At 37.7% G+C, this 18,445-nt stretch overlaps 1 protein-coding gene across 1 annotated transcript in view; it reads left to right on the forward strand.

Moving 5' to 3' along the window:
• Positions 1–18,445, forward strand: part of Gpr141 (G protein-coupled receptor 141) — a 36,520-nt gene that overhangs the window by 3,443 nt on the left and 14,632 nt on the right. Inside the window, exon 2 of the mRNA XM_015490369.2 lies at positions 14,874–14,985. The gene's annotated coding sequence lies outside the window, so the exon portion shown is untranslated. The remainder of the gene's footprint in view (positions 1–14,873; positions 14,986–18,445) is intronic.

Consider the following 18,445-nt stretch of genomic DNA (forward strand, 5'->3'; position numbering starts at 1 on the left):
AAAGTATAGTCTCAACTCTCCTTCTTTCTGGCAGGCATACTGGGTACTTTCAGTGGGAAATGATTTTTAATAAATGCTTATAGTGTGAATGCCAAGGGTGCTTATTGTCACTGTGATGGTTATTATTTCTGGATAGAACTCACAAGTATTAGAAGGATATTTTTGTTTTGCTTATACAGTTTTAATTGCTATTTATTTATTATTTATATAAGTCTTTTATTCCTCCCGCTGGGCATTAGGACTCTGTACTTGCTTAGTCCAATAGTCGGTGTGATTGTTATAACTAAGGGCATTTCAGGTCCTTTAAAGTGTGAGAGGGGGAATGTATCACTGTATGATATGAGTCTCAAAATATTCCTTTACATTCTGCAACATCAATGAATTAACAAGAAAAAAAAGAAGGGAAGAAGAGACTGATATTATTTGGAATAACACTGAGGAATAATGGAGCTACAAGAATCTATTGAAATCATTCAAGTTGGCTTCTTACTTTTTAGGCAGATGCATCATGGCCAGAGAGATGACTGGCTCAAAGTGACCTACATCACTGATTCTTAAATTTTAACATGGCCAGGATGTACCTGCACCATATATTTAATAATACCAGACTGTTACGCCTTGCCCCAGAGCTCCTGATCAGCAGGTCTGGATGAGACTCTAGTGATGTTGATGCTGCCAGCACATTGACTGAGTGCCACTGGTCTACATGTTGTCTTACGAACAGCCACAGTAAGTTTTCTCCTGAGCTGAAGTCTTGTTCAAGTACAGATGAACTCACTTTATGCTACCTGGGAGAGGATGCTGGAATAATCAAGGGAATCAGGAACAGATAAACAGTGGGTTGACCCAGTGCGTACCTTTCTGGAGTGACTTTTTAGGGAGAAGATCTGCCTGCTGTTCTGAGTCTAAATCTACTTGGGATCTTCAATTTTCCATCCCATATTCATTCCTTTGGGTCAACTCCTCTTAAAAATCAAGCCCTTTAGAAAAATTCTACCTCTCCTGGCCAATTTAAGTCATTGATCTCAACGTCTGCCTGTTTCAAACTTCTCCTGGGAGCTTCCTGCAAGTCTCCTAGCTGCAGGCAATTTTTCTCTGAAATCCCACAGCCTCTGCCTGTCTCCTGGTTTTTGCCAGAAATACTTCTTACAGGATTTATTTAAATGTTATTGAATAGGAAGTGATCTAGCAAACTAGGTGTCTCAGAGATGCAAATTTTTAACTGCAGACAAAATATTACACTGAATTTTCTGAACAACAGCCCAAGGGTTTCATTAAATGCAGCCAGATTGCTGGAGGTTTAAGAACTCAGTCTTCAATTCCAGAATCCCCAACTAAAAACCACTTTAGGACTTTGAAGTTTCTAAATATTTTGTAACTTTTTCCAGAAATCTATCTTTCATATTTCTTGTCTATTAGTTAATTAGTGGTAAAATCTCAAAACCAATGGGCAGGTCTTAGGAAGACAGACTCTGCCCTAGAGAGAAGCACCAAGACAAAGAGTGGGCAAGACACTGACTGGCCTTGGGACACAAGTGAGCTTGCAGTGACTGGGGTCCTGCCTGTGACCCTCTTGGAAACAAAGGTTTATCTCCTACCTTTCCCCTGGGTTTGCCCTAATAGGTGATGTATGCTGCTGTAGAGAGAAGAACCAGAGGATTGAGAGTGGTTAAGGGACTCAAGACGTGTATGCATGGGGAACACATGGGACAGATAATCCAGATGATGGAAGGAGCAAAGACAAGAAGGATAGCAAGAGGATTTCTTTTGCCTACTTAATATTGCTTTTGTTTGAATCACAGAAGTTAGAATGGCATTCAGCATACACCCCATCTCTCTCTCTTTCTCTAGATATATATCAGTGTGTCAGGTCATGCATCAAAGGCCTTTTTTTTTTCTTTTTTTATTTTAAAAGCAAACCTGATATCTGAAAGATGACAAAGAGTGAATGCCCTTCTGGGAATTATTCATGAGCAGATGGGGACAATAATTTAAAAATCAAGATGCCTCTTAAGAACATTGTGTTCAGTTAGCTACTGCCACCAAAATGCTGTGTAATAATTTATCCCAAGACACAATAGCATGAAAGAGCAATTATTTATCTTCATAGACCTGTGCCTTGGCTAAGGGTCAGTCATTTGGTCTGGCTCAGCTGGGTGGCTCTGCAGATTTCAGCCTGCTCCCATGTCTGGTATCAGTGGACTGAGGCTGGGCTCTTCTGAATGATGGAACCTCACTCCCTGAATCTTTTGTCTTCTCCTGGGACCATGGCTAGTCCAGCATGCTTTTCTCATGGTAATGAGGGAGACACAGGGGTATGTGCACAAACACTAACCCGTAAGGCCCATAACTTCCACCTTTGTCTATTGGCCAGAGCAAGTCACCTGGCAAACACAAAGCCAAGGGCCAGAAGCACATGCTGTTTCTGAAGTAGGAGGAACTGCTAAGTCTCCTGTGGTGGTAGTGGTCAAGTTATGCAATCAGGGATGGATAAAGAATTGGGCAAATCAGGCCCCTGAGCACAAACGTACACAGGTTTTATCAATTAAGTTCAACTTTGTTACATTTAAGGAAATGCAGATAGAATATCATTATATTCTAAGCTAATTAATAATGCTTTGATATGAGTAAACTGTTAAAAAAAGAGAAGTAACTTTTAGCCCATCTGTCTATATCTGTTTGGTCTTTGTTCAAATTTCTTTTCTTCTTTTGCTGTTTAGATCGTTCTAATTACTTTTTCTGTGTTCCACATGCTTCCAATGCTGTACTTGCTTGCCTAGAGTGTTATTAGTCAATTAAAATTCTCAGGCACTGTATTTGTCATTGCTTCATCACATTAAATATACACTGTCTTCAGAGTTGCTGCTAAAGAGCCTTTAATTCACTCTGTAAAATACCTGTCAATCACATATTTGTATAACTGACACCTTATTTCTCTCTCTCCTTGACTATTCTGTGTAATTTGTTAGTGTTTATTATGGAATTTCCTAATGCAAGTTTCTAAACTGGATCCCTTGCATCTCTTTATTGTCTCCTTTAATGATCACAACAATCCTGCAATATTGATAATGAATTTTCCTTTGCACAAACTATACTTAGGGAGATTAAATGAATTGCTAAGACCAAAGAGGTAATAGCATTGAAATTCAAACACAGATTTTTCAGCTGCAAAGTCAATGGCTTTTCTACTATTTTTCCATGTTTCTTGCTTCATCTTCCCCCACCTCCCATACACATTTCGTTTTCTAGATAGTCCGCTGAGACAGAGTGCTGGACAGATTTTTATGCCAGATATTTTGGTAGCAGATCCTTTGTACTCTCTTAAGAGCCTATGGGTTTGGCAAGGCACACATTATTATTATTCTCTCCGAAGCTGAGTGTACTAATATTTTGAAATGAAGAGATTTACACAGCCATTAAGTGGTGAGGCTGGGATGCAGGCTCAGTATATTTTTCTACTTTATCATTTAAATTACTGTATTTAATCATGGCAATTGAAAGTATGAGAGTCCACAATTTTGTTAATGGATTTAGTCAGTTGGTTTGGACATTAAAGGACTACATTTTCTTTATAAGATTCTATAAGAACTTGAGAATAATGAAAAAGTGGCTGTTCCTTATATTTCAACAACCTAAAGATATATTAGTAAAGGAGAATTACTATGCAGTCACATAGTCCACTATGTTCTATAGCATTAGATTTATTATAGGAATTTTTAGTACATTAGCAGTCTTGGTAAATTGTTGCTGATTGCATAACTTTGTGAACAACTTAAGTTATAAGAACAGTCTAGATAACTTAAATTTATCTAAGTAAACTTCAATAAAGAAAATTGCAGCTTCTTCCCTTATATTATCTTCATTTTCCAATGAACACTTTGCATTGTAAAGATATAGCCCAAGAAACCACAAATTTCTTTTGTGCTGTTTTGATCTTCTACTAGTGTAGAAAGCAGTGTTACACCATGCTTTGCTACTGTGATGTGTAGAAACAGGATGTAAGCTGTTAGATTTTTTGCAACACCTTCCCATTAATCTGTGTCTCAAGCATTAGGAGTTTCAAAGAACCCAGTAAGTCCTCATTTGAATTAGTGTTATCCTCATGAAATTTAGAAGCTGTTTATCCTAAATTCTTCAAAACATGTTATTACCAGAACTTTTGGTTATTGATACATTTCTTTCTTTCTTTTTTTTTTCTTCTTCTTCTTCTTCCTCCTCCTCCTCCTCCTTCTTTTTCTTTTTTTGACAAAGACCTCTAGATGTGAAGGAAACGACAGGGAAACTATTTCTGTTTATGGAGTGGCTGCTTTACCTATTTTATCTCATTAGTGGTTCCATATTCAAATATTCCTGCGTAGGAACGAAACATGAACTGGTATTAGAATCCCATCCACCTCCATTTAAGTCTTGGCTTTTCTGAGATCACAAGGGTGAGAAAGAGTATGAAGATCTTTCTGGATCACTGAATTGTAGCTAAGGGGTCTTGTTAAATCATAGCATTTCGATTAATTAAAGCTGAACAGACTTTATTTTAACCTTATTTAATCAGAATTTTAAGGGTTCAAAACTTGGTAGATTTTCCTTCTTATTTTCTTCCAGTTCTTAGATACCTACATATCTGCAACCAAGAGATATTAGCATCATGAAGTGAGTATTAGTTTAATACTAAACTAATACTATGTTTAATGTTATGGTCATAACATAACTGACTGCAGCCTTGCTAGGCTTCAAATATACATATCCCACTGTTTTAAGACAAGAGAATGTGTCTTTGTGTAGCATTTCCAGAGAGTTCTGATATCATTCTGATTGGATCACCTTAGGTCATATATCCATTATAAGTCAATAGTTATGATTATGATTAGTGGTGAGGTGGGAGATAAAATATTGTGATCAATTTAGTTTAGTCCAAGTTGAGTACCCATTCATGGGGCTGAGACATGGACTCCTTCAGAACGACAGGGACATATTAAAATGGAAATGGGTTTTGAGGAATTATGTATAAATTATGCATAAATTATGCATAAATGGAGGCTGAGGAGACCAACAAACACAACTGTCTACAATATCATTTATTATTCCATTGAATCAAAGAGATATCTGTCCCGCTAAGAATTGTGGGGGAAATGGAAAGAATAAGACATAGTTCTTACCTTGGGTATCTGTATTTTGTTATGGAGAAGAGCTAAATTAATAGCTGTAGTCAAAACTTGAAATGATATGATATAAAAGAAGTATGACTAACTTTTAAGGCAGGTAGGAGAGTTACTTTTTTGGGAGGAATGATGAAATGTTCTTGGAGGGGTGAAATGATAATAGAGCATGAAAAGCTAATTAAGAATATTTTGGCCACGTGTATTAAGTTGGTGAGGGAAACTGGGACACAGAAAAAAATAAATCTTGTCAGGTAACAGGATAGACAGAGAGTTTAGAAAAACAAATAACGCTCAAGTCTTAAGTAGAAAACAAAGGACTCCAAAGAGTCAAAATGACTCTTTTATTTGGAATCAGTTCACCTTGTAGGCATAGTAAAGAAGTGAAGAAAGTGAAGACCAAAGTATCATTTCTTTTTTAAAATGTTTTAATTGGTATGTTATAATCACAGTAGCAGGATTCAGTATCATATCCTCATACATGCACATAACATAATTTGCTCAATTTCTTGTTGGCTGAAAGTGGTAACTTCTGTATTTTTCGGTGAATTAATACCATTTGTTCAAGAAACTAATGCACTGCAATGTTTGGGGATTTTTTTTTCCAGTTTATGTGGTTTCCTCTTAAGAATTTCTGTTTCTAAATGATGTTTCAACTACTTTCCTTATATCTCTTTTGTTCTAAAATGGAACGTGACAGCTAAGTTTTCAACTGACATTTTTTATTTCTAAATATTTAGGGGAACGTTTTCCTTCATATGCTGTAGAGGGATAACATGCCTGCCAAGAGGCTGAGAATATTGTGAACACTGACTAGGGTCTAGATTTATATAAGAACAGTCTAGATAACTTCCCAGGAAGACATAGGCGAGTTCCTTGGCCAGAGAGCCTCAGATTTCCATGATGGGGAAAGAAGGCCATGTTCAGCCCATGACTGTCTGACAATAGATGGGCCTTGCTAATTATGCATGTCTTCAACTAAGGTTCAGATTTACTTTATATCTTGAACATAGAGTAGATATCATCAGGGAAAACATGGATGAGTCTTTGTGAGAAGAAGAATAAAAATCTGTTTCCAAGTAAATGAAAGGGAAAGCTATACTTTCTTTGAGTCTTAAGCAGACGGTCTAAAACAGAACTAAAAAGAGGAATAGCAAATATATTTCTCACGGAAATATCTCTTCCCCCACAAAAGTTAATTGGATTGAGGATGTCTCTGAAAAACTAGGATGAGATAGTCAAAGTCTACATGGAGATTGTATATTTGCTGATAGATATGCTTTAGACTGTAACAGAGAAGATCACATTGATCATTAACATGCATTTGGTATTTGCCCTATGAGCTAATTCAGTGCCATCCCCTGATATTTCCTGTCTCCACTTTCTTTCTCACCCTTTCTCTATCTGCCAAGTCCTTTCCACCCTCCTGCTCTACTTTAACATCAGCTTCTCTTCTGAGGCTTTCCTGGGTTACTCCTTCTCATAGGTTGGCTTATTCTCCCACCACTCTGCTCTCGTGGCATGGTCTTATGCTACCTTCATGTATTTCTACTCCATGGGTCTGTCTCCCTCACTAAACGATAAACTGCTTGAGGATAGTTGTTCTTCTTTATTTTGTATCCTTCATTCATTTACTGTACAACCTTTACACATCAATTAGGCTAACACACGTATCTTAAGTAAAATTTTTCATATGGTTCCTGAACATAATTGTGTAATAAAATATGCACCAGGAAGTGAATGCTCTGGTCTCAGCCTGAGAAAGTACTTATGTTTCTCTCTCTCTCAGCTAAAATAAATCCATTATATTGAAAAGATTATAAATAGCCAGGGATATGAGAAGCCTTAAGCAAATAGTCAATAAAATATTTAGTATTTTCTATGTGCCCAGAGACAAACTAGTGATGGTCTAAACGGTCATGGTCACCTCCCTTATGAATGTTCTAGTCTAATGATGAGAATTTCCACTTAATATGCAAATCTACAAGTATATTTATCACTTGACATCATATTAAATGCCATGAAGAAAGCAAACAGTGATTCAAGATGAAATAGAAACTTTAGAGAAAATATGAGTCAGAAAATTGTTTTTGCTGATGAGCTTGATTTAAGACAGAGAGAGTGACTTCTGTTCATGCTGCTTCCTGAAAAAGTAGCTAGTTGTCAAAGGAAACATTTCTCAGCAGGAATGATAGATGAACTGGTATTAGAACCCCATCCGCATCCATTTAAGTCTTGGCTTTTCTGAGATCACAAGGATGAGAGAGAGTATGAAGATCTCTCTGGATCACTGAAATGTAGCTAAAGAATATTGTTAAGTTTTCAATGCAGGCAAGTAGTACAGAATTTGAGGATGCAATGTCTCAAACAGGGCTCTGATTCACCGTACTCTGCTATCTTAGGCTTCCCTGATCAGGGTGTGGGGAGCAAGCATTTTGGAGGCATAAAGAGTAAGCTTTACAGTTTGTATATGGGGAGTTTCACCAGATCATCTGAATTTTCTCCTATACTCCAGAAAAGCTGTGATATAAGCATCAGCAATTTGTACTTCAAAATGTCCACATAGCCTTAGCTGGTTCAGATGTTACAGAATCAGAGGTGGGACCGCGAAACAATGCCTTTGGCTTCTTGCTAACTAGCATTATCAGACAATAGTTCTGCAATTTGAGTACAAGATGGAAGTTGGTATGAGCTAAGAAAAAGAGGAAGACAGGGCTACAAAGTCCAGGCCTTTATCATGTCATAGAATCTCAGCATTGGCCACCTTATCTGACCATCAGATTTGGTGATAAGTTTTCTGTACAAAAATCTGTCAAAAAATTTTCCAACCCATGTTTGAATATCTGCATAGAGAATTGATGGTTGTTAGCTCTTTTAACCATTCTATCATCTAATATGGATCTCACTGTGTTTAATAATGGATCTATTTTGGTTCTGGCCTTCTTGTACAGAGGCCAACATGTTCCTAGCAGCTTAGTTACTTTCTGCAAAAATATTGACATGCACCCCTCACCCTTTGCTGCACATATCTGTCAATCATGAGTCACTGTTGTCAGATGAGAACACACTGTCTAAACTGAGTTCACTTTGGCTATGTTTAGAATGTGCAGCTCAGAGGCAGCTGGAGTTGAGAATTCAGTGGGAAATTGAAAAAAATTAATGACACAATCCTTCTTGTTTCCCAAGATTTTTGCCAGAAAAGACTCCAATTCCTGTGTATGGGGGCAAGAGCTAAATTTTTGGAGGGAAGAGGTGAGGAAATGCTCCTGAGAGCATCAGAGCCAGGCTAAAACCAGTATCTGAGGGGTGGCTGGTGTTGGGATGGTCCTTGGTCAGAAAGGAACATCTAAGCTATGGCTGGATCCATGAAGTAAGAGAAAGGAGTATAGATTGAGGGCAGTTGGGTGAGTTTCAGTGAGGCTGATGTTACAAAAGGACCCCGGGGAGGTGAACCAGGAGCCAAGAAGAAGGCAGGAAGAGGAAAGATGACACGTCTCAGGTCTGGAACTTCCATAAGGGGGCCATATCTGGCCACTCATGTGTGGATGGCTGGGCACAGGGTAACAGTCCTTGTGCCTCTCTGTGGCTACATGTGGTCCTCCTTGGACTCAACCATCTGGGGCTAAGCAGGTGGGTAGGGCCTATTATAACAATCTCTCAGCATGATTTCCAATCTCAAACAAGGGGAGACAAGGACCTAATGTTAAAAAAATAAAGAGAAATTAAGAAAGGCTCAGTGTTCTCTCTAGGACAAATTTAATTTTGGTAATCAAAATTTTAATGCAGTTTTGTTTTTCTTCTTACATTGCAAGCTGATGAACTGCTTTTCAAGACATTTATTGGCTTTAGAGAATACCAAGTGAACCAATTCTAATTATTTCTCCAAGACTCCTGCTAATATTCAAATTAATTGCCTTTAAAGATCCTTTTAACTGGTCATACAGAAATAAACACTGCAGTGAGAAACCAAGGACTGATAAGCTGAGAATTCTCAGCTCAGACAGAGAGTATGGATGAAGCAGGGAAGGAATGTCCATTTCTTTCTTTTCTTTTTTTTTTCCCCCAGCAGGGGATGGCAATGTCAGTGGCTCTGACATTGTACCTGTCAGGTGATACAGAACATAGGCTTCAGAGTCAAATATCCTGATGGTCTCATCTCAGTGCTGCCAATTGTTAGCTGAGAAAATCTGGGAGAATTGCTTAACTTCTCTGAGCCTCAATTTCTTCATCTAATATTTTGGATGAAAAGATGGTTTGAGAGGATTCCAAGTAACATGAAATTCCATCATAGTGTCAGGAATGGACAAGGCACTCAGGACCTGACACTCTATAATTATCAACCACTTATGCTGCCACAGATGCACTCATTATGGGTGAGAAATGATAAACCCAGAGGTATCTGGGACTAGGAATGGAATAAGAATGATCCTCAACAGATTTACTTGGCTACTTTCTCGGGAGCTTTGATTTGAAGAAAGTAGCTTTGATCTGAATGAGCTGATTTATCAAGTTCACTTTGGGAGTGTAGTGCTTTCCTATCATGGATTTTGGTTAATTCTCCAAATGGAGTGCCTTCTTTCCCTCAATAAAGGGGTTCACATTTGCTAAAATCACTTTCCATTTCTGGTCCTCCTCAGCATTTCTGTTTGCATGACATCTAAACTTACTGGCAGCTTATATTTGCCTCCAAGATGGAAGCCAGTGGTACTACCTGGGCACTTTCTGGGTGTGAAAGAGAGGCACCATTTGAACAGAAAAACACCTTTAGAACTTTTGTTTACCCTTTGCTTAGCTCACTGAAGCCTGAGAATTTAATGTATGTCTCAAGGGCTGATGAGTTACTTGAGGATGGTACTTTCCTCTTGCTCATTTTAGAATTTTTCCTACAAGAACAGGGAGTAAAGACTGTTGGCTGATTGAAGTCATCTGGGTTACATATTTTAAAACCACTTAATATGAACAACTTAAATTAGAAAGCAGGAATAAACTTTTGACTTTAAGTCATATTTTGTATTTTTCAATGGAAATCTGGCACTATAAATCTATATCTATAAATATTTCCATGCTGGATGACCACACTTTTCTTGGACATTACCTTCTGGAAATCATCCAAAATATGTAAAATGCTTAAATTGCAAAAGCATTTATCATAGTTCCTTATAACAACAGTAAGTTGGAAACACACCATCCCTGCCAATTTGATTAAATAACTTTGGAAGCATCTACTTGATGAGATATTATGTAATCATTGAAAAGTACAGGGACATCAAGGCTCAGTACTTTGATAAATTGCTAGTGAAAAATATTTGGTTGAAAATTGAGGTACAATGTGATTATAACTATCAGACTAACATGCTTAGAAAGAAACTAGCAGGGAATATACGAAAATATTTGAAAGAGTGGAAAATTCTTCTGCTTATTTAATTTTTCTTTATTTAATTGTGTTGCCTCGTTTTGTAATAAGATAAAAGACAGAAACACTGAAAAGAAAAGGAAATAAAATTCTGGGAGTCGCTAAGGGGAGATAAAACTGCTGTTGAAGCAGATAAGCAGGTGGACAGGTAAATGCATGAAATAGTCTAGTGATGAGTCTAGTGAAATAGTCTAGTAATAGTCTACCATGATTCTGTGGATGCTCATGAAAATAGCATTCTTTCGTGATTTCCTGTTCTTGCTTCATTATGTTTTGGTGCCTCATGGAGTTTATTGCTGAATACAATAGTCCCCTCCTGAGGGGATTCGTTTGGAGGCTCCTCCTGGCTGGCTGAAACTGCAGATACAGCAAACCCTATAACTTAATGCCTTTTCCATCTTAACCAAGTCCTTGTCACTCACTGTTGCAATATATTTTGCAGTTTGAGGTGTAACAGGCAGACTAGTACAATATTTGTCCTTCTTCTTCACAGTTTCAGAGAGTGAAAATGTTTTCTAACCTTAGATGTCAGCAACTTCAACCTTGGCATAAGTTTTTCTTTCTATCCTTCATAGGTCAAGAAGTTTCTTCTTTTTACTTCAAGGAAGCACTTTATGACCTTTCTCTGGCGTATGCAAATTACCAGCATCACTTTTCTTGTGATTTGGAACTGTTATTAGACAAACTAAGGGTTACTTGAGCATGATCACTGTGATACTGTGACATCTGAAAGTATATATAACTACTCAGTGACTAAGGAGTGGGTAGTATAAACAGTATGGACACATTGGACAAAGAAATGATTCATGTCTTGGGAGGGATGGAGTGTAAGATTTCATCATGCTACCTAGAGTGGCATGCAATTTAAAGCTTATGAATTGTTCAGGTTGGAAATTTTCCATATAATGTTTCTGGACCACAGTTGACTGTGGATAACTGAAACTGTGGAAAGTGAAACCACAGAGAAGGGAGGAGTACTATATCCACATTTGTCTGTCTGAAGCCCTTCTCCTTTAAATGTTTACATAAACATGTTTCTCTGGCATATTGCTTCTCTATCTTTTGAGATTGGGGATTAGGTAGGCGAGACGGTATGGCAAAGCTGGTAAATCTGCCACAGCATCACAGGTCACCCAAGAATTCCAGACACCACTTCACAGACTTATTTCTTAAGAACAATTCACAATCTCTGGAAATCAAGAAATTAATTTGAAGCAATAGTTCTAGTAGAAGTCTATTTTAGTTAGCTTTTTTGTCACTGTGACCAAAAGACCTGACAGAAACAATTAGAGGAGGAAAAGTTTATTTGAGGCTCACAGTTTCAGAGGTCTCTGTCCATAGATGGCCAAATCCATTGCTTTGTTCTGAGGTGAGGCAGAACATTATGGCACAAGGGTGTGGCAGAGGGAAGCAGCTCAAACATGGAATTCAGGAAGCACAGAAAGAACTCCACTCACCAAGGACAAAATATAAATCTCAAAGTTATGTCCCTACTGGTCTGTCTCCTCCAGCCACACCCTACTTGCCTTCATTTAAAAATTAATCCACTGATTAGGTTACGACTCTAACAAACAAATCATTTCACCTCTGAACCTTGCACTTGTCTTATATATGAGCTTTTGGGGGATACCTCATATATAAACTATAATGGGCTAGGGGACATCAGTGAGGATCAGAAGTCACTGAACATCTCCATACTTCTAGACCAAAGATCTGTGCAAAGCTCTTCCCAGGAATGGAAAGTTCGTGGACTGGTCCTTGTAAAGAAGCAGGTGGTGAAACAGGTGTTAGATGTGTCTTGCCGAGCAATTTAGGCTTCTGTCTATAAAAACACAAAGCCTCCGAGTTTCAACCTCACGGAGTTTAGACCTCAACTTCTGCTTCTCTTCTAGTTAACCAAAAGACATCATCACCAGTTACAAAGTCAGCACCATGTTTAACTCCTCAAGTGATAGGAGAAATAATAGAATTGAATAGAGAAATGGTAGAATGTTGTTCTTTGGTGGAAATGGGTATTTTGATTAGCTGCAGGTCTTTCATTCAAAGGTGCCTAACTAAGCAATTGTTTGCCACTGTAGTGGAAGACCCAAGAGATTCCTTTCAAACTTCTGTAACAGTCTGTGAATAGGAAGATGACTATGACAGAGTGCAAAAAGGAAAAGAAAAATGTCGTGTGTGGGGGGAACTTTTTGTATGCTACTTAGGCATATCATTCTCTCAAATGGATTTCTGCAGTTGATTTTTATTGTTGTATTTCACCTGTTCCTGATATTTTTAGACAGCTTTGTTTTTCTTTCTTTCTTTCGTTCTTTTTTTTTTTTTTTTAGCTACCCTGAGATGGTCCTTAATGTGGGAGCTGTCATCCCAGAGTCTTTTCTCAATACATTTTGGATAAACTGCTGTTTGATTTTCCCATAGTGAGTGATTAAAGTGACTGCTGCTATTCTTTTTCAGCAAAAATAACAAAATGTAATTGGCTGTAAGGCTATTTTGAAGGCAGGGTTGCCGTTTATCCACCAACAATCTCATGTTAGGAAATCTGTTCTGTCTCTTCTAGCTGTGTTGGATATTCATCCTGGCTCTGTCCTGGAAGGGGGAGTATCAGGGTGGACTTAAATCAGGGCTCTGCCATATAGATGCTGGCTTCCACCTACAGGTGGTCTCTGGAGTCCACCTGTAGCAGTGCCACATCATGGGAACAGTTCTGGAACGGAACCCAGGACCTGAGATTTAGCTGACATCCAATTGTGTTAAGGTCCTTGCATGGGCTCAGTGTCTTCCTCACTTTAACAGCAGTTGTGATCACCATGCTTCACTCTATCACTATGCTTCTGTGATTTTTGCCTTCTGATCTATGGGACAATTGTCCATTCTGCTTTGGAGACACAGTGGGAACAGGGATGGGTCTGGAGAAGGGTGAGAAAAAAGCAAGATGATAGTGGGAAGCACTGTGAAGACTATGAGTAGGGTTGGTTCCCTTGTATGGAGTGCTCAGGGGTAGGATCCATGGGCCCATCTGTTCAGCGTGCAGTAGGAGAAAAGGAATCCAAAGACAGAGTCAGGAGCAAAGAAGAATGAGTGATAAGTTCAGAAAGACCTTTTATCTGGGTCTCCCAGAGCTCTTGAGTACTGCCACTGAGCTGTCCAGATAGTACTTCTCTGCTCTGCCCTGAGGGTAATCATTAGTACTGTTGAGTCTCTGTCTTTTGGGGGGGATGTGGGTGCAGGAGTGCTGGGGATTGAACCCAGGGCCTTACGCATGATAAGCATATGATCTACCACTGAGTTACCTCCACCTGCTCTGTCTTAGTTCTTTATATTTTTTCCTCTCCTTCCTCATCACCAAGGTTCAGGTTAGACACAGTCTCTCTCTTTCTTTTTAAATGATGACTTTACTGAGATGACTCACCAAATATAATATTTATCCTTTCTTTATTTTTAATTTATTTTTTATTGGCACATTGTATATAATAATGAGATTTGTTACATATTCCTACATGCACGGGGAAAGAAAACTCACCCTTTTAAAGCATACAATTCAATTGGGATTTAGAATATTCACAAACCTGTAGAGATAATTTCTCCTTTTTATAAGTAGAAGAAGGAACAAATTATAAATCATTCATATTGAGCATAATTTCAGATGTTGACTTTGTATTATTTTCTTTTAAAACTTGTTTATGCACTATGATTGCTTGTTTGTTTTCTGTTTTCTTTTTTCCTTCCTGCCTCTGATTGGATTGATTGGGTTTGCTGTGCTTCATTTTTTCCTTTGAGTAATTTGTAAGCCAGATACTAGCTTCTGTTCACCAAGCAATTGCCCTGAAATTTTCATCAAGAGTTTAATCTCACACTTTCCGATTTCTCGACAATTAAATGGGAATATCAACTTCCTTCCTGGTAAAACAAAAATGTTGGCATACACCCTTTGTTTTATGTTCCCCACTCTCACTATGTTGAAACCCATAGGAATTTTAATTTTGTGTTGTCATTAACATTTTAGATTTAGTTGTGTTGTTTCATTTACACTTTAGCTTACTACTGTATTTTTTGGCATCCTATATATTTTCTTTTTGGGTTTTTTTTTCATTTAGCTGGAATATATATTCTTAATTCAGGGGATATCCCAGAGAGATAAATATTCTGAGTATTTGTGTGTCAGAGCATGCCTCTCTTCTTCACTCTCTTGAATACTAGTTTGGTAGAAAGGAGAATTTCCAATTCAAAATAGTATTTCAAAACCATTCAGATATTTTTCCAGCATTCAATATGTCAAACTCTGATGACTGTTTATAATTTTTTCATAGATTTTCTGATGTTTCTGTGCTCTCTGGGAACTTGGAAGAAGTCTGGTTTCGTTCATTCAGCAATTGTTTATCAAGAGGCTCTTACACAAAGGCACTGTTCCAGATTCTAAAGGTAAAAATGTGAACAGAGCAGATGTCTTGTCCTCATGTTGCTTGAATTCCAGTGGAAGGAGCAACAAGGAAAACAAACACAGGAGAAAAACCATGTGCTATGTCATTAGCAAGTTTATTTTGGTTCTTGGTTTCAGAGGATAGTCTGCAGTTAGCTGAGTCCATAACTCAGGGCCCAAGGTGAGGCAGATCATCATGGCTGCAGGGAAAGATGGGGTGTAGGGAGCACAGGAACAGCCACAGGAAAGATAAACCCTTCCAGGGCATGCTCCCAGTGACCCACTTCCTGCAGCCATACCCACCTGCCTACAATCACCACCCAGTTAGTTCATTCAAACTGGGATGGATGGATTCAATTCTTTAGATGTAAATCATTGTAAACGATTGTAAAAATACAATCATTTTGATTCCAAACATTCCTTCATTAACCCAGGAGCTTCTGGAGAACACCTCATATCCAAATCATAAGAGGTGTGCTGGTTAGAAGTGGCTAAGTATCAACATTAAAGAAAATTACTGAAAAAGTGATCTGTGACTGGAGGCATGAAGGAGGTGAGCATGTAAGTAGTGTGATTTCTGGGAAAAGAGGAGCCACATAGGAAGAACTTCATGTGAATAGAACCTGAGGCAGGGCATGCCAGTCCTGTTTGAAGAAAGCAAGTAGTTATCATGTTTATTTGGCATATATTAATGAAGGGGAAACTTATAGGAGGTAATATCAAAGACATAGAGAATGAGAAGGATCACTTACATCCAGAAGGACTGTATAGACCATTTCTAAATCTTAATTGGACTCTGAGTAAGATGAGAAGCCATTGAGGATTGGGAGAAGAAGGATGGCATTTTCTGCTTTACCTTTAGAGAGATTACTCTGGTTATAGAGTTGTGAATACACTGTAAAAGAAACAGTTCAGTAAGAGTAGAATAAGAGAGGATTCCTGAGTTTGCTGTTATGATCCCAGGAATCAGTGATGTGACTTGAACCACAGTCATTGCAATGTGCGTGGTGAGAGGTACACCAATCCCAGATTTACTTAATTTAATATTTTGTAATATTATAATTTAGAGATAATTTTTACACAGGACATTTACAGAAATGTTGTAAGCATGGGTATAAAGAACTTCAATGCCTGCTTTGCCTAAATCCCCAATTTTAATTTTTACCACATTGACTTTTCATGTTTATATACATATTATATGTAATATGTATATTATAATTTCTTGGATCAATCTGAAAAGAAACCAAGAACATGATGATTTTTATCCCTATGATATGCAGTGCACATTTTTCTAAAGACAAGATATTCTTTTATATAACTGCATACAATGATCAAATTTAGGAGAGTAGCATAGATGAAATTCTATTACTTAATCTATAGGCTCTGTTAATATTTTGCAATTATACCAGTAATGTCCTCTACAAAAAAAAATCCTACCTAGAGATCCTATGTGGACTATTATGTGTGACAGGGGATAGAAATGGTGGTGAATTTGGGAATAAAACAAAAAAATCAGGGAGGAATGCCAAGCTTTCAATCAAGCAACTGGAAAATAAAGTCACTACTACCAGAGGCTGGGAGGACTTTGAAGGAACAACTTTTGTGTCTCTCTGGGAATGTGGGAGTGGTATCCAGCTTTGAAGTTTGAGATGCTCATTAAACATCAATGTAAATATGAAAATGTGTTCTCTGTGATTTGACATTCCATCTTCATTTGTCTAAATATGAGAATTTTCTATTAGTTTAGCACACTACTAGTAGGCTCTTTCAAAACAAAAATTTCATCTTTTTATGCATAGTAAATATTCTTACTTAGTTAAGTATTCCACTTCATTTTTCTGTCTCCTGGTTGTTGGAACTTCTAGTTTTGCCCTAGGAGTTTCTTACCTTTTCTTTTTATCTTTCATCCCTTGACCTTGTTGTTATTATTATTCCGTCTTTGTAGATCTCTTTGAATATTCTTGTAAGCTCACTGATTGTGAAGTAGGACATTTAAAAAAAAATTCAATAACAACGGAGTCTTTTTTTTTTTTAACATCATTCTCTTTCCTCTGAGGGCATTTATAGATGTTTTGTCTTTTTAGCTTACTAATTAGTCTTGGTTCTTTTGCCTGAGGAATTTGGTCTCCATCTAATGTGGCATTTATTTTCCTAAAACATTTAGTGATTATTTCTTGTCTTTTTATGTTTGTACTTGATCTGATGATCTCACCACTTGCCATGAAGAATCTCGAGCACAATCTTTCCTTTCCAACCCGTGTTTTTAATGTTTGTTTGGTTTGGAACTGGCACTGACTGATGCTAATCCTTATACTATTTAAACTTGACTGACATAATGGCCAGCTAATGATATCATGCTTCTGTCTCGCCCTTCTCTAACTCTTCCTTTATTATCAAAATGTTTTTGAAGTTGAAATGTTGAATGCTATTTGAGATTATAAAATCCACTGCATCTCATATTTTTTCAGTATAGAATAGGAAATCTTGAGTGTGGCAACATAGTGGGTAAGCCTCATTTGCAGACACTCGTCTGTATTTCATTAATATATTTTAAATTTCAGGTGTTTCTGGCTGTTGGTAATCCCCTAAACATGCATCCACTCTTTACTCTGACTCTTTGATTGAGTGCTTTATCTTGTCTCTATGTCCAGAACTTCAATTCATCCTTCAAGATTAAGTACCCATCAAATACCTGTACCCATTTTGATACCTTCACTGTGACTAGATCTTAAAATAACTACCCTCTTTTCTGAAATTTTACAGCACTTTTTTACTTCCCTATAGGGGTTTCTTTAATAATCTACGTATCCCTATCTCTCTTGCCAAATGGAAAGAGATATAAATGCAATGATGTTTACTCCATTTCTGAATCTTTCCTACCTACTATACAATAAACATTTAAAAATTATATTATTTGTTTAATAAGTGAAGTGAGAAATCCAAGATTATAGGTGCTCTTTTGTTTTGAAAAGGGTAGAAGTCCTGGTAACTGTGGTCTATACACTTATAAGGATGTGGATTGCTTAACATTATTTTGGAGGATTCTGAAAACTTTGTAGGACTCTAAATTAGTAGGCTGGTCTCTGATGTTGGTTCTATCGTAGATTTTTGTAAAACAACCACAGAAACCAGTTCCATGTCTCACTTCCGAGATTGGGGTAGTCTTTGGGCAATGGGGAATGACCACTGAGGCCCAAGAAACATTGTGGGCACGGCAATGGGAAGTGAACTGGCAAGACACAAGGAAATTGCCATTAACCAAGTCTTAGGTAAATCCGAGGAGCTCTCCTGTGTGTGGGTTGAAGTTAGAACAAAACAAGAAAAAAATCATGCAGGCAAGATGACAGAATCCTACTGCTCTACCAGGATTGGGAGAGGCTGGTTTAGAGCTACAAAAACCAATGGACCCTGTTCCAATATATTGTGCTAATAGGTAAATCAGGAGATGGATCTATCTATCTA

The sequence above is a fragment of the Marmota marmota genome, unplaced genomic scaffold (genome assembly GCF_001458135.2).
Source record: "Marmota marmota marmota unplaced genomic scaffold, marMar, whole genome shotgun sequence".
NCBI lineage: Eukaryota > Metazoa > Chordata > Mammalia > Rodentia > Sciuridae > Marmota > Marmota marmota.